This window comes from Lissotriton helveticus, chromosome 4_1 (genome assembly GCF_964261635.1).
Source record: "Lissotriton helveticus chromosome 4_1, aLisHel1.1, whole genome shotgun sequence".
NCBI classification, from domain to species: Eukaryota; Metazoa; Chordata; class Amphibia; order Caudata; family Salamandridae; genus Lissotriton; species Lissotriton helveticus.
In genome coordinates this window covers 169,435,448-169,452,785 of record NC_136063.1, presented here as the reverse complement: position 1 = coordinate 169,452,785, position 17,338 = coordinate 169,435,448, and the positions used below count along the sequence as shown (strand labels likewise).

General features: G+C 52.6%; 1 protein-coding gene across 3 annotated transcripts in view; it reads right to left on the bottom strand.

The window, feature by feature from the left end:
* TOP1MT (DNA topoisomerase I mitochondrial) overlaps positions 1-17,338 on the bottom strand; it is a 1,348,974-nt gene that overhangs the window by 89,557 nt on the left and 1,242,079 nt on the right. The window lies entirely within an intron of this gene.

Here is a 17,338-nt window from a genome sequence, read left to right as displayed (position 1 = left end):
TACCTCGGTACAGCCTATCCACAGGGCTCTAAAGAGATTCTCACTCCTAGCTACAGCCAACCTACTGGGCTCTAGGAACCTATCATTCTGGGTGCTTCCCACCAATATATCAACTAGGCAGAGAGCCTCCAAAGGTACAACTCACCTCTAATTCCACAGAGACAGAACAATCGCACCAAGGATATCGACTTGCGTATTTAGCACTAGGATCAAATAACTCTAGTTCGAAGCAAGTGATGGAGGACAGTAACTCCTCCTGGTCCCAATCTGATATAATATGCATCATATGATACAATATAATAATTCACTATGTGATCCCTCATCCTTAATTAAAAGGGCAAACATATTGTGTATAATCCTGAGGAACCTAGCTGGCAACGGGAGGGCACAGCTACAGGCTACACCAGCCTACCTAACATATCGTTCAATATTAACCAGACAGGTTAAAGATTGGATAGATCTGCCACACATTGCTGGTCACCAGAGAACTTTTATAAAGTCCACCATGCAGGTCCCAAAGAATCATATACCTTAAACATCAAACATCCTGGTATGACAATAGGATGTTTATAACAGTACATCTTGGCAAATGTCCTTAATTGACATATCATAATGTCAATTATATACAGAAGAACTGTAATGCAGTCCATCTTGGCAGATCTCAGATTTACTTGCTCCTTCCCAACATGTGCTACTTCCCTCGGATCCAAAAGATAAAGTGGATGTGTCATGACTATGGGCTGCGGCTGTAGGGGCACTGCCACGCAGCTCAACATCCGTGGCAGGTTACGCAGACTCTGTGGCAAGATGCATCGCTCCAGCACCTAAGCACGTTACTGGTGGTCTTGTCATCAAACATTGCACCAGAACTGTTATATGCCTAAGTATACACAGCCTTAATACGCTACACACAGAGTAGATACCAACATCATTCTGAAGACGTCGTTCTAAAGAACTATGTGATAAAACTCAATATATATACGAGTGTGCATTATTTCATATTTATGAATCACTGCTCTTTTTTTGGGGGTTTGTATATTAATGTTGTTTGTGTTTTGCCTGAATGTGTTCCAGTATTAAGCGTTACTCGAAGTTTCCTTCATAGGCACTATTTTACCCACGCCCTGCCCCACCCAGGAACATCCCCGAACTCAGACGAGCCTCCCTATAAAAGGAGATCACGCCCTCCTATACGCGCTTGCTATTCTCTCCCGTATCCTGAGTCAACGGTCTTTCCAGCGCGTCTGCATCCTCGCCTGCTGTTCCAGCGCGACTCTTCAGGCTGAATCCTCGGTCATGGCGTGGAGGTTTCCAGGTGGCACTCTGGGTCCATAGGGAGTGTTGCGAGCAGTCAGCTGATTCCCGGTAAGAACGCTCCCGTTTGTTATTCCGGTCAGAATCAGCAAATCGTTCGTCGTGTGAACGAATTCATGAGTCATTCCTGGACAATGTGTATATTTGCATAAAGATTATCGGACCAGTAATCTTGACATTGACAATAGATTTTGAATATGAACAAAAGCATTTTGGATGGTTTTCTGAAAGACTATTGAGCATTTAACCTTTTTAAGTAAAAGGGGTGGTTTATGACAAGATTCAGATCAAAAAAGAACCTTTAACATTCAGAAAGGAAATTCCCAATATAAAGTTACGTGGCAGGTCCCGCCTTATTTCTAAACAACTTTCACTTAAAGAAGGTAAAGCAAAATTGGGAAAAGACACTATAGAGGAATTAAGGAAGGGAACTTAGGTAGGTATGAATCTTATTAGTTTCTGCATAATTGTACAGGGCTATTCCTAATCACTACAATATTATAATTAATACCTCTATATGCCCTCTCTGTTAATAGCATCCTCATCCCCGCAGTTCTCCTGACTAAGCTGTAGGAAAAATACAAGTGAATATACTTAATAGATGGTAAGATCTTGTTAGTCATATTCAGTATCTCAGTTCTTTTCCGTGTCCTACTTTCTGTTTCAGGTCTCCTTCCCGGCTGTTCCTTCCCTACAAGGGAAAAAGGGGTCCACTAGCAGAGGGGTGGAGGGAAAGACACACCGGGTCACGTGGTCCTGGAAGGTGCCGGTGCAGAAGGTGTTGGGGCACTGGATTCCCCGTGGCGGGCGCCCCAAAGACCCCATCAGGGAAGAACAGAGCGAACTCTCAAAGGGAAGCAGCAGCTCCTTCCCACCAGAGCCCTGGTGAAGTACCTCCAAAAGGTGATCTGCGGGGAAATGAGCAGCTGGATCAGCCATGTGCAAAATTCCTACAGCCGTGGAAATATCACGAGCGATAGCCGTAGCCGCCTCCGTAGGGACCCGCATTGGGGAAAGCAGCTCCTCTGTTGGCGGCGGCTGCAAGCTAAGGCGACCATCCGCTAAGCCAATCGGAGTGGGGAAGGGCCAGGTCCGGAAGGGAGAAAGAGGCACCGAAGAGTGAGGGACCAGTGGTTCCTCTGGCGAAAACCGCGGTGACTGTGAGGAGCCGGCCTTTGATGACGTTGGGGAAAAAGCAACGATGCGGCGGCCCGTCTCCACCGAGGATGACACGAGCAGGCGTCCACCCTGCCAGGAACGTCCAAAGAAGAGTCCATGACCTGACGCCTGTCCAGTGGTGTAAAATCCGCAACCTGGAGCAGAGCGTCATAGTCCGGCTCCACCAGAAATGCTGGACAGGCCTCCGCCGCATCACACAGCGCCGGAGACCGGGTCGGGACCGGAGCCGAGGTGGCTAGGGAACGGAGCCGGCTCGACCTCGGACGAGGCAGCCGCCTGCGTGGAGGGGCAAGAGGCACCCGGGGAGTGGCAAGGAGACCCCCAGCCTCAACCCACAAGGGTACGAGAGGGGCCCACCGACCCCTGTGGCGCCGCCAAGGCCGACCTCCAATGAGGTGGCCGCCTGCATGGAGCAACGAGAGGGGACCGGGGAGGGACGAGGGATCCCCAGCCAGCCTCGACCCATGATGGGATGAGGGGGGTCCGCCGACCCCTGTGGCGCCGCCAGGGGTCACCTCGGCCTTAGACGGGATCACCTTGTCAAAGGGCCGAGAAGGGGCTTGGAGATGCAACCCGAGCCCCGGTGACCTCCTGCGACACCACAGGGACTCCCGCAGGATTTTGCGGCGAAGCTGGGGTGCCGTGGTCCGAAGGAGGGACCCCCGGAGGGCCAAACCCCAACGGCACTACATCCTCCAAGCCTGGTTTCGAACCAGTCGGCGCCAGGGCCGGAGCCGCCGGTGACGCAGTGGAATGCTCCACACAGCGCAAGGGATCTGCTGACGTCCCAGGAGGGGAAGGAGGAGAAACCAGCGAGGCCTGTAAAGCCGCGCATATGTCTCCATCTGGACTCTCGACGCCTCCTCACCGGGAAACGGTGGATAGGAGAACGATACGCGGGGCCGCATCACCCGCGGAGAGCCCATGCCCCCAACAGGCCGGAAACCAGCCCTCGGGGACAAACTGCGACACTTACCGACAGGGAAGCAATGCTCTTGCGGCACAGGAGAAGGATGAGGACGACGACGGTGACGGCTGCTTCGAAAACCTTCAGCAGAAGCTGATCGAGGTGACGAAGCCGACCTGGGAAGGCAAGCCGTGAGAAGTTTCACCCAACGTTCCCGCCACGACTTCGACTTCACCCTTTGGCACGCCTCGCAATCAGTGGAGCCATGATCTTCACCCAAACGCTACATGCAAATGAGGTGAGGGACCTTCGCTGACATCAGGCGTCCACAAGACGAACAAGTTTTAAAGCCCAAAGGCATCCGCACACTGTTCCCACAAAACACACGCAATAGCGAAGGGAAAGGCCTAACAGGCCCGGAGCACGAACCGTGTTGCACGTGAAGAAGGAAAAAACTGATGTTGGGGCGCCGGGCTGGGGCTTATGTGACCTCGCTGACGTCACGCCTGTGGACGACATCAGGGCGGAGTCACGTGGTACCACCACCACCCCCCTCCCCCGCATGCGCAGAGATGCTGGTGAAAAGAAAAAGTTTTCCGGATCCAGCCTCACGCCTGGGGATAATTCTACGTTAAGGAATCTGCGGCTAGTAGTCTAAATCAGATATCTATGTACATTAGGATATTTAAATAAAGACGGTTGGTTTGGCAGCTGCAAGAAAGCAGACCAGGCCTAAATGTACCCTTTAAGAGTGCCCAGAGCAGAGTCCTGCTGAGTAAGGGTCTGAATAAAGGGAAGGACTTGAGAGAGGGAAGCATAAAGAGGATGAACAGACCTTTATGTAAATATTTTACACATTTTTGTCACAGGCAGACGTACACTGTGTTGGTAGAGGGCCGTCTGGCTGCCAAAATATCATTACATACGTCAAGAGGAAGGTCGATTACTGTGAATTGCCGCCGCTTGATCTCCATGCAAGAAGGCATAGAGTGGACAGATTCAGTTGGGGGACCATCCCCTGCTGCTGTCACAGAAGATCCTCCCAAAGGGGCAGCCTGACTGGAGGACCTATGCTCAGTTAAAGAAGCTTGGGATACCAGATTCTCCATGCCCAGTCCGGAGCCACAAGAATGGCTTGGGCCAGGCGGTGGCGGCGGAGGGCTATCGTCAGTTCCACAGAAGCCCCTCTGCTGAGCTTGGACCAGGTGCCCAAAAGGACGTCAGTGAGGGCTTGGTTGAGCAGCAAAAGGGGTTCGTAGGAGGTTGCCGCTGGTTGAAGACCTGTCAAGAGGTTAATCCCGACAGCCACTAAACGGAGCTCCAGCTGCCCTTCCTCCACCACAGCATAAGACGCTCCCTCCTCCGTAGCCACGGTAGGGGGAGAAAGCATGCCAAAGTCTGTGGAAGTTTCCAGACCACTGGCGTCACCCAGGTCCTCTCTCCAGTCCAGCTCTTCAAGTTGGTCTGTTAAAGGTTCAGGTGGCCCCTCCTAATCCTCATCACCACCTTCTGGCCAATAGGGAACACCTGGAATGAAAAGGGAAATAAAAGTACCCTCCGGCGACAGATTCATTGTTGGCCGACGTCGATCCGGTGCCATCACGGGGTGAGGTTGGAGATGGTGTCAATCAATCAATCAATTTGTAAAGCGCGCTACTCACCCGTGAGGGTCTAAAGGCGCTGAAGGGGGGGGGGGGGGGTGCCGCTACTAGTCGAATAGCCAGGTCTTGAGGTGTTTCCTGAAGGTGAGATGCTCCTGGGTCAGTCGTATGTCGGCGGGGAGGGAGTTCCATGTCTTGGCTGCCAGGTAGGAGAACGATCTTCCTCCGGTGGTGGTTCTGCGAATACGAGTGACGGTGGCGAGGACGAGGCTGGTGGAGCGGAGCTGGCGGGTGGGAGTGTAGAACGACAGGCGGTTGTTGAGGTATTCGGGGCCCGAGTCGTGGAGCGCTTTGTGTGCGTGGGTGAGCAGCCTGAACGTGATCCTCTTGCTGACGGGGAGCCAGTGCAGGTTTCTCAGGTGGGCAGATATGTGGCTGTGGCGAGGGATGTCGAGGATGAGTTGTGCGGAGGCGTTCTGTATGCGTTGAAGGTGTTTCTGAAGTTTGGCTGTGGTTCCTGCGTACAGGGCGTTTCCGTAGTCCAGTCGGCTGGTGACGAGGGCCTGGGTGACCGTCTTTCTGGTTTCGGTGGGGATCCACGGGAAGATTTCGGTGCATGTGCAGGGTGTTGAAACATGAGGACGAGACTGCGTTGACTTGCTTTGTCATCGTGAGGGAGAAGTCCAGGATGAATCCCAGGTTGCGTGTGTGGTCCGTGGGTATCGGTGCGGTTCCCAGCGTCGTGGGCCACCAAGAGTCGTCCCAGGCGGATGGGGATTGTCCGAGGATGAGGACTTCCGTCTTGTCCGAGTTGAGCTTCAGACGGCTGAGCTTCATCCATTCTGCTACATCTTTCATTCCGTCCTGGAAGTTGGCTTTGGCGGTGAGGGGGTCTTTGGTGAGGGAGAGTATCAGTTGGGTGTCGTCGGCGTAAGAGATGATGTTGATGATGTGTTTGCGTGCGATGGCGGCGAGGGGGCTCATGTAGATGTTGAAGATGGTAGGGCTGAGTGAGGAGCCCTGGGTACGCCGCAGATGATCTTGGAGGCCTCGGAGCGGAAGGGTGGGAGGCGGACTCTCTGGGTTCTGTCGGAGAGGGACAATGTGATCCAGTCTAGGGCCTTTCCTTGGATTCAGTGTTGTAGAGGCGGGTTATTAGGGTGCGGTGGCAGATGGTGTCAAAGGCTGCCAAGAGGTCGAGGAGGATGAGGGCGGCTGTCTCTCCGTTCGTCCATCAGGGTACTGATGTCATCGGTGGCTGCGATGAGGACGGTCTCGGTGCTGTGGTTGGCTCGGAATCCGGACTGGGATGGGTCGAGCGAGTGGTTTTCTTCGAGGAATGCTGTCAGCTGTTTGTTGACGGTCTTCTCGATGACTTTAGCCGGGAAGGGGAGGAGAGAGATGGGGCGGAAGTTCTTGAGGTCTTTGGGGTCCGCTGTTGGTTTCTTCAGCAGGGCATTGATTTCTGCGCGTTTCCAGCTTTCAGGGAATGTGGCTGACGTGAGGGAGTTGTTAATGACGTTCCGGAGGTGGGGTGCGATGATGGTGTCGGCTTTGTTGAAGATATGATGAGGGCATGGGTGAGAGGGAGAGCCGGAGTGGATGCTGTTCATGACGCGGGTTGTGTCTTCGGTGCTGATGGGGGGCCATGCGTTGAGGCTGGAGGTGGGGGTCATTGGTTTGGTGGTTGGGGGCGGGGTCTGGGGTCCGAAGCTGTTGTGTATGTCTGTGATCTTGCGGTGGAAGAATGTGGCGAGGGAGTTGCAGAGGTCTTGTGACGGTGAGATGTCGTTGTTGTTGGTGCTGGGATTGGAGAGCTCTTTGACGATGCTGAAGAGTTCCTTGCTGTTGTGGGCGTTGCTGTCCAGCCGCTCTTTGAATGATGTCCTTTTGGTGGTGAGGATCATCTTTTGGTATTCACGGGTGGTGCTCTTGAGGGCAGTCATGTTTTCTTGTGTCCGCTTGTGGCACCAGGCTTTTTCGAGGGTTCTGCACGATTTCTTTGCGATTTTGAGGGCGTCTGTGAACCATGCGGTTTTCTGTTGCTAGTCTTGCCTGGGGGTTTCTTCAGAGGGGCGAGGTCGTCGGCGCAGTTGGTGATCCACTGTGCGAGGTTGTGCGCTGCGTTGTTATTGTCGGGGGTGTCGGCAGGTGGGTTCTGGCTCAGCAATGCGGTCAGTTCGTCTGTGGTGACTTTGCTCCAGCATCTGCGGGGGATCTGTGGTGTCTGGTGGTGGGAGGTGGTCTTTTTGAAGGTGAAGTGGATGCAGCTGTGGTCGGTCCAGTGTAGTCCGGAGGAGTGGCTGAAGGAGACGTGGTTGCTGGCGGAAAAGATGGGGTCGCGTGTGTGGCTGGCGAGGTGGGTGGGCGTGTCCACCAGTTGCTTGAGTCCGAGGTTGTCGAGCAGGGTGGTGTTGTTGCTGTCGTTTTTTTCCAGGTGGAAGTTCAGGTCCCCTAGGAGGATGTACTCTGGAGAGGCTGGGGCGTGCGGGCTGATGAAGTCGGCGATGGTCTCGCTGAATTGTGTTTGTGGGCCCAGGGGTCGGTAGATGAGGGTTCCTCTGAGGGTGGTCTGGGGGTCGGTGTGGATCTGGAAGTGTAGGTGTTCGGCGGCGGTGAGTGTGTCTTCGGCATTGGTCGTGCCGCTGATGGTGTTCCTGTAGATGATGGCGACTCCTCCTCCAGTTTGGCGCGGTCCTTCCGGGTGATTTTGTAGCCATCCGGGAAGGCTATGGCGATGTCGGGGGCTGAAGAGGCGTTCATCCAGGTTTCCGTGAGGAAGGCGACATCTGGAGCTGTTGTTTCGAGGAGTTCCCAGAGTTTGACGGCATATTTGTGGACGGAGCGGTTGTTGAGCAGGATGCTCTTGAGGTGGTTGTTGTTGTCGTTGCTGTGTTTGGTGGGTGGGGTGCAGGTACGGAGGCAGGTGAATTTGCAGGCTTGGCAGGTGAAGGGTCCATGGGTGCGCTTTGGGGTGGCTTGGTAGCAGGCGGGTGGTCGTCCGGTGTTGAGTGCGATGAGGGCGTCTGAGACGTATCGCAGTCGGGCAGCTTGGCTTCGGCGGGGGCCAGGGGTTCTGGCGCTGGGCGCGGACGGGCTTGCCTTTGGAGCACCCGCTGCGCAGCCGCGCAGTGGCCTCCATTAAGAAGGGGCGAGGGTGGGAGGAGGAGGTGGGAGGGGGAGTGGGGGGTCCAATCAGGCGCGGGGGCAGGGCCGCAGGGGAGGCAGCGGCGGGAGCAAAAAACGGCGGGAAAGTAGAGGCAGCAAGGGGGCAGCAAGGGTGGTGCTGATGCGGTGGGGGAGCGACCTGGCCTGTGACCAGGGTCGAGGGTAGCTCCCTTAGTGCGCAGCGCCCTCCCTTAAGAAGGGGCGAGGGAGGAAGGAGCAGGTGGGAGGGAGAGCGGGGGTCCAATCAGGCGCGGGAGGGGCGGGGCCGCAGGGGAGGCAGTGGCGGGAGCAGGATGCGGGAGAAAATAACGGCGGGAAAGTAGAGGCAGCAAGGGGGCAGCAAGAGTGGTGCTGACGCGGTGGGGGGAGCGACCTGGCCTGTGACCAGGGTCGAGGGCGTCCTGGGCACAACCAACGCTGGGACGCCGTCGGGATTGGCACCAGGGAAGGCCATGTAAGGTCAAACTGCATCGATTCGGATCCAAGCCTGGCTCCTATGGGGTCCTCCGGTGTCGGGGCCAAAACCGCCAGCATCAAAAGACCAGGATCCCCAACCAGGTCCGCGGGGCTTGAAGGGGCGCCGGTAGAGTCGGGCTGCCCAAAGATAATAGTGGAGGGCTTCGTAAAATCCACAAAGCTAGACAGGGGACGCTCCAGCTCACGGAAACGGGAGAATGCGCGGAGTCATTCCAGAAGTAGGCACTGAAGATGGAGCCTTTGAGCAATGAGGCTCCAGGTCCTGCATCGCGTCAGCCAAACGACGGTGAGAAGGCCAAGAGTGCTGGTGCCTCTTTGTTGCCTTCTTGTGCTTCTACTTACCTGAAGACTTGGAGTACGACGCGTGGCTCTGCAACCGGTCTCAAGACCTTCCTCTTGACCGCGACCAGGAATGACGCGGAACCGACTGCCAGGCCTCCAAGGGCCTTCAGGACTGCTCCCGCAAAGACTTTGGATTAGTGGCCCGGCAGTCGGAGCACAACTTCCGATCGTGGACGTGCTACAGGCACCAGAGGCACACGAGGTGCAGGTCCGTCACAGACAGTCTGTGACAAGCGTCGCTGACTTGAAGCCGGTCCGATGATGGGACAACCCATGCACACCAGGAGTCGAAGACTCAAAAAAGAAGTCGACAAAAGTCGAAAAAAATTGCTAGTGACTAAAGGGGTAGCTTTCTTCGGATCTGAAATAGGCTGGCGCAAAAACAGAAAGAACTTACGTCAGCGTGCAGGGGCAGCATCTAAATAAGCACTGCAACGTCATCCTGGCGAACAGGACGACAGACGCAGCGTTGACCGACGTCACCTACCAAAGCGCAGGGGTACTGTTAAGAAAAATTCTCCGGATCCAGTCTGACGCCTGGGGGAATTTCTAAGGTCAGGAATCTATAACTAACTGTCTATTTCAGATACACATCTCACAAATACCCAAAGCAAAAACATCACACTTTCAACCATACACCCGCACAGTGTACTGTGTAACTCGTGTGGGTTAGTTGCTTCTAATGCAGTTTCTACATTTTTACATCCTCAGATTGCATGCTATTTAAAAACGCCTCCCCATTACAGCTCTAAAACCCAGCATTAAACACTGCTCATGACTTTAAACTTTCTAATGCTTTCCTTTACTTTATTTCTATTTAATGACATCAGAGTGTAGCTTACTTTAAGTGGCATGACAGTTTGCCTTATTCTCTATTAAAGTAATTCTGCCAATTGGGAACACCTAATTTCATAGATCATCTATTCTATGAAACCCTATCCCTGCAACCTAACACCTAATCTTCTCTAGCCTATCTATTCACTCCACCAAACATCGGCATGAACTCACATACCCTCCTCTCGTGATCAGACCTAACGTCTATTTATTTTATCTACCATAAGACTGGAGTAAATGCATGAAATGTTTTCCTTGACAGCACACAGCTTATACCAATTATCAGCTATAACCAATAACCACTGGATTAACCATTAACCTTGGGCTCCAGAGAGGGTGCTGACCACCACAAAGTAGTTAAATGCATGTTTAGGGGTACTAAGCGCTTTTAAAATGCAGTTACAATACAATATGTTTTTGTGCCCAAAGGTTTTTACAGTTTGTCAGAGCACATACTCACCACAATATCCCCTCACGTACTACAAACTATTTTAACAGTCAAATAAGTTACTTCCCTTCAGTAACAATGTATCTATAGGAGGCACAGTTTCGCCGCAGATTCCTTAGCTTGTGAATTCTCCCCAGATGTCAGACTGGATCAGGAAAAAATGTCTCAGTAGTATCTCTGCATGCTGGGAGGCGCCGCCAAATGGCTCTATAGGACGTGGGCTCGGGATATAACATCTGTGGAGTCATATAATTCGCCTCTTCTGTGAAACTTTCAGCGTGGAACGCAGAGACACAGAAATTGGCTGTGGGAACAGTGTGCTGAAAAGAGCAAATTTCTTTACAACAACAACGAAAAAGAGGAAAAAACGGTATGATAGTATCATAGAAAACCCTTGAGGAAAAAACATTGAAGCACGAGTCATGTAGAACATTGCGCAGAGGCGCATGACAGTACACAACAAAACCATCTCTTACTCCCTCAACCATACACCAGGAGGAAAAGGGGGAACCCGTTGATCATTTACCAAGCGAAAAGGATGGAAGACAACTCCATATAAAGAAATTGAGACCAAACCGGCGGATCTGGAGAACTCCACCATAACAGAAGCAGAATAAGGAAAAAGGGAGGACCACTCCCACGCCTAAGGTGAATCAATCAGGAGCAAGTGAACGGAGGACACCGAGACTAGACCTGGAGGCCATTTGCAGAGCGGGGAGGATGGCTGGGGCTTTAAGGAATCTGCGGCTAGACTATGGGTCAGATGTATCAACCACTTTTTTAGTCGTAAACGCTGCTAAATCACAAAAAAACAGTGTTTGCGACTAAAAAATAGAGAAAAGCTATGTTTTATAGGAATTCGCATCGCAATATAAGGAATCACAAAATTACGATTCCTTACGTTGCGAGAACATCTTTTCTGCGAATATAATAGCGATTTCTTATTTTGCGATGTTTTATGTTTGCGAAATTCACAACCTAGAAATCGCAAAATAAGAATTCGCAATGACATGTATGAAAAATTCGCAAATTGCGAATTTATGAAATCGCATTTTTAGAAATCGCTATTACCACCAAGTGCATGCAGGTGTTAACCAGGTTGAAAGTATAAAAAGGAACCCACCAGGAGGAGGAGCTTAGCGCGCACCCAAGATGGTCGCGTGAGCTCAGAGCTCCCGGACCATCGCCACCTCCAACGATCATCCTGTATCTTATCCTGATTTAGACGACGGGCTTTTGTGATCGTGACCTGGCTGATCATTTATCCGTTTCCAGATTGCGATTTGGTCCCCGGGAACCGAAGATGAGGACTTCTGAACATTTCTGGCCTGCTCCATGGTACTGCCCCGGGCTTGCCTTCTCTGCCAGCCGGGTGGTAATCGAATAACAACGGCCCAGGCGAGGCTCCTATGCCCGGTCTTCTACTTTCAGTTTCGATTCCTGTGGTCTGGCCTCATTGACTTTGCCTTGGTCGCCCTGGTCGCTTGTTTCTTTCACTACCACGTCATCGTTTGGTGATCTGGACTTTCGCTGCTCTTTGATCAGTGGCTGGCCCTCCACCTATTCTCCGAATTGATCCGGGCGTATAGAGTGTCGCCATTTTTACTAGGTCTCAGAATACCCTCCGGGGCGCACGACCTAAAATGACTACCAAGCCCGACGCGGAGAGGCGCAAGACCAGACCCGCGACTCGGGGAGGTCCTGTGCAGTCCAACGTTATGGATCGTTATACCCTCACTAAGAGCTCTCCGAGTGGTATGACTAAACCCCCGGCCACCTTTGGGGATGACTCCCTGTTGGATGAAGAACCGTCGTTGAAGGACGTCATGGGCGCCATTGCTGGGATGAAAGCCGCGTTGGGACAATATGAGGCCCTGACTCACAAGCTGGACACGGTTGCTATAGATGTTACTCTGATCAGAGCAGACCTCGGAAAGACTAACGAGAAGGTCAAATCCCTTGACATTAAGACATCCAGTCTTGTCGCCGACGTCTCTGAATTACAGACGGAGGTCGGTAATTTGAGATCCGCCCGTGACTACCTCTCTCGACGCTTGGACGATTTTGAAGGCCGCGCACGGCGGAACAATGTCCGGTTGGTTGGTGTCCCGGAGACGACGGACTCGTCAGCGGTAGACCTACTGGTGGAGGACCTTGTCCTGAATCACCTAGCGCCCAAGGGCCTGAGCAAGTTTTTCGCAGTGGAACGGGCCCACCGAATCACGAGTGGCCCGCCCAAACTGGGAGCTTCTCCGCGCCCCATCATTGCGCGGATCTTTAACTTTCGTGACAGAGATGCGATCCTGCAGGCGTCCCGCACATCGGGCCCTACGAAATATGAAAACGCCGCGATCAGCTTCTACCCGGACTTCACCCAACAGGTTCAGAGGCAGCGACTGGGATTTCAAGGGGTGAAAAAGAGAATGAGAGACAGAGCCATGAAATATGCCATGCTTTTCCCGGCTCGACTGCGTGTGGTTCACAATGATAGAACGTTTTTCTTTGACCATCCTGGAGCTGCTAGTGACTGGTTGGACTCGTTGCCCCCTGGACAGGAACAATTTGATCATTCGGAACACTCCGGTGGAGCGGAGGGCGGCCTGATGGAGCAGGAATAGGGAGTGAATCGGCTCCTGGACCAACGTATTGACTTTCGGCAGTGGTTTGATGCTATGCTACTGTTGTCCGCTATTGTGTTGTCTTAATGGGGTGTGGGAGGGGGTCGGGTGTGTCTTCCTCCTCTGGGGTTCTTTTCGTAGATTAGTTGTATGTTAGGGCGACAGGCACACTGCAAGTTGGGGTGGCTTTTGAGTCTCACGCAGGGGTGCGGGGTGGGGGGTATAATGTTGGTTTGGGGGGTTCAAGTTTAGGGTTTTTTGTTTTATTCAAGGCATAGTACTGACGATCTCCTGTGTTGCAGTGTCGCGGCGGGTGTGGGGGGGGACCTGGGGTGGATGCTGGGATGGGGGATAGGGGACTACGCATTCTGTGTTGGAACGTAAATGGGTTGGGAGACAGAATTAAACGGGGGTGGTTTTACAGTTGCTACGACGCTTGTCTCCTGATGTGGTTTTGCTTCAAGAAACACACTTGCTTGGTAATACGTGCCACGCCATGAATAGGCGTGGATACCGTCTCATGGCCCACTCGGGTTTCACTTCTGGCTCCAGAGGGGTGGGCATTCTGGTTTGAACCTCCCTCCCCCTTGCTATTGATGACGTTATACTTGATGATAGGGGGCGTTATGCCGCTATTGTAGGGCGCTGGGAAGGGAGGGTGATTACTTTACTCTCGGTTTACATACCACCAGGCCTTCAAACTACGACCTATGCTGATTTGGGAAAAGTGATCCTGGGAGTGCCCGAGGGTGTACTTGTAGCAGGGGGGGATTTCAACTCAGTAGTGTCTGGAATGTATGATCGTCACCCTCCCCGTGTCCTCGCTAAATCTCAATCCTGGCTGGGGGATTTCCTGGAGGCAATGGGGCTAACCGATTGCTGGCGTTTACATCATCCTGGGCAACGGCAGTATACTTTTCACTCCGGGGCCCATGGCAGCCTTTCGAGATTAGATTATGTTTTGATGCCCTCTTCCCAGGCTTCCCTCATAGGGGAGGTGAAACATCTTGCCAGGGGTATTTCGGATCACTCCCCGCTGTGGTTAGTTGTAAACGCTCGTCTGGGGTCGGGAGGTCGGATTGCCCCGATTAACCCATGGTACCTCCGTGATCCTAAGATTAGAGTGGAATTATTTAAAGCGATCGATCATTACTTTGCTGAAAATGTGGGTTCAGTGTCCTCTTCTGTCTCCTTGTGGGAGGCGTATAAAACTGTCATTCGGGGACAAGCCCTCTCATCGATTGGCAATGTTAAGAGGTGTAAGCGGGAAGAGGTTGTCCGTCTTGAGACTGAACTTACCATTCTTGAGGGAGAGTTGGACTCTGGAGCCTCCCCTGAGAAGCTGCACTTGTTAGACCTAAAACAGCACGAATATAGAGCACTTGTGACTGACGCTGCGAAAGAGATGGGTCGTGAACAGCAGGGGCGTCTGTATGATGTGGGAGATAAGGCTGGGAAGTTGCTTGCTTGGTTGGATAGGAGAGAATGCGCGAGTCGAGTTGTCCCAGTCATAGTTGATGTGAATGGTGAAAGTATCACTGACCCTGCTGGGATCGTGGCGCGGTTCGCCGATTATTTAGTGTACTCCCCTGTGTCCGATCGACCAGAGCAGGACTCCCGCTTGCTTCTACGCGATATCTCGCTGCCATGCTTGTCTGACCCGGAGCGGGACCTACTGGAAGCTTCGCTCACGGTTGATGAAATTGCGACCGCTATCTGATCGATTCGCTCCGGGAAGGCTTCGGGCCCTAATGGACTCCCCATCGAGCTTTACAAGCTCCGTCCCGACGTATTGGCGCCGTATTTGCGATCGATGTTCTTGGAATCCCTAGAGAGAGGGTCTCTTCCTCCTGATCAAAGGCTGGCCTCCATAGTGGTTATCCATAAGGAGGGAAAGCCGCGTGACCGCTGCAAATCTTTCAGACCTATTTCCCTGATCAATGTTGAACCTAAGATCCTGGCCAAAGTTCTTGCTACTCGTTTGATATCTGTTATAGGAGATCTTGTTCACCCGGACCAATCCGGCTTTATACCACATCGCAATACGGCACTTAATCTTCGGCGCCTCCATGGAGTCCTAGCGCGAGCCGGGAATCTGCGGGAGTCGGCCATCTTGGCGTCCCTAGACGCCACTATGGCGTTTGATACGCTTGAGTGGCCTTATCTTTGGGCGGTCCTTTCTAAATTCGGTTTTGGACCCGCCTTTATCCGTTGGGTGCAGCTGCTTTATGCCGGCCCTTTAGCCCAGGTAGTGGTGAATGGACGTGTTTCGGCCTCCTTTGCGCTTGGTAGGGGTACGCGCCAGGGCTGTCCTCTGTCCCCACTTCTGTTTGCTCTTGCCTTAGAGCCATTGGCGGCTTGGTTGAGATGGGAACCATCCTTGAAGGGTATTAGATGGTCTCCGGAATTTGAAGACCGTATATCTCTGTACGCGGATGATATACTCTTATACCTTACGTCGCCCCGGAAGTCGTTGATCGTCCTTTTCGACGTTTTGACTTCTTTCAGTAAAAATTCCGGTCTAGTCATCAATTGGTCAAAATCTTGCGTTTATGTTCTTTCCGGCGATGCTCCCCTCTTGCCAAGTGGATGTCCTATTTCGGTGGTGCTCGAGGGATTCAAATATCTGGGAATCTTGGTTACCCTAGACCCCACGCTTCGTTATGAGCGCAATTTGTTTGCCCCCTCTCCGACGTCTTCGGGCGGATATAGAAACGTGGAACAGACTCCCTCTCTCTCCCCTGGGACGAGCGGCGTTGTTTAAGATGATGTCGCTCCCCCGATTTCTTTATGCGCTTCAAAACACACTTGACGTAGTACCAGCCGGGTATTTCCGGGAGATTGAATGTCTACAGCGACAGTTGATATGGGGGGGCCGTTCTCGTATTGCCCTTTCGAAGCTCACGCTCCCTTGGTATGATGGCGGCATCGCACTCCCGGACATCCGCCGCTATTATTGGGCCTCTCAGTTAGGGGCCATCAACCACGGCATCTATGCTCATTCACTGAACCCGGCCTTTGCGATGGATAAATGGTTGCTGCCCGGCGGCGATTACAACAGGGCTCTATACGCGACGTCAGCCAGTAGATCTCTTACGGGTCCCACTAAAACAGCGGTGCAGGTGTGGTATCGGGCTACGGCGGCCACTCTATGCCTCGGATAAACTTGGCTCCCTTTGGCAATCGAAGGGATTCGATCGGTGGGACATGATAGGGATCAGCAGGGTCGATGATGTGTGGATCAAGGGTAGGATCAAAACTTTTGAGGAATTGAAAGTTGAATATGGATTGAATGATAGGGAATCCTTTCGGTATGCGCAAGTCCGGCACGCAGTCTTGTCTGTTTTTCCCCGCGGCTCGGACGTGCCGGAAGCATCCCCGCTTGAAGATGGGATACTAGATGGGCATGTCCCTGATAGCACTATCTCGCTCATTTATAAAAAACTGATTAATACTAGGATTGACTTATTGGAAGGCCTCCGAGGGTTGTGGACCGGTGATGGTCTGGAGCTCGATGATGAAGACTGGCAGGCCGCGATCTCTTCCCCGAAAGAGGTGGCTATCCCGGCACGCCTTCGGTTTGTCCAACTCAAAATTCTGCATAGGGTGTATGTGACTGGTCCGCGTCTGGTGCGAATGGGATTCTCGACGGATGGATTGTGCAGGCGTGGATGCGGTATGGTGGCCACATTTCTCCATATGATTTGGGAATGTCCGGCTGTGCTGAGCTATTGGAATCGCGTGCATGCGGTAATGAGTGAGGTTACGGGTGTACGGCTGATGCCTGAAGCGCGGAGGTGCTTGCTGAACGTCTGGGAGCCGAATGATTACAATCTGGCGCAGCTTCGATGGGCGACCTTGGGTAACATGATCGCCAAGCGTGACATTGCCCAGCTATGGGGCGCCCAGAGGCCTCCGACAGTCTTAGTGTGGAAACAAAACATGGATTGGTGCATGTTTCGAGAAAAAACGGTTTATGTTTCCCGTGGCACACCTGGCAAATGGGGGAAAATCTGGACTCAGTGGAACACATACCGTGGTGATATATGTACTCCCCCCATATCGGAATGTGATATTGACTTGTCTTCCTCCCAACCTGATGTTTCCTCCGCAGGATTATAGATGTTTTGTATACTTCTGGTCTCCTTTTCCCCCCCTCCCCCCGATTTACTGGTTGCAACGATATCTGATTTACGTTTGTACCCCCCCCCCACGAGCCGAATGGTGACACAAGTCTATTGTAATGCCTTGCTATGTTTTGTTTTTCTGTTTTCTTGTTTTTACTTTCAATAAAAAGTTTCAAAAAAAAAAAAAAAAAAAAGGAACCCACAATGCAACAGATTTTTCCAAAATGGCAGGAGTATACCTGATAGCCAGGAGGCTGCGTATCCATGCCCTTGCACAGAGGAGACAGAGACAGGAGCGAATATTCAGACTGCGCATCACGCTG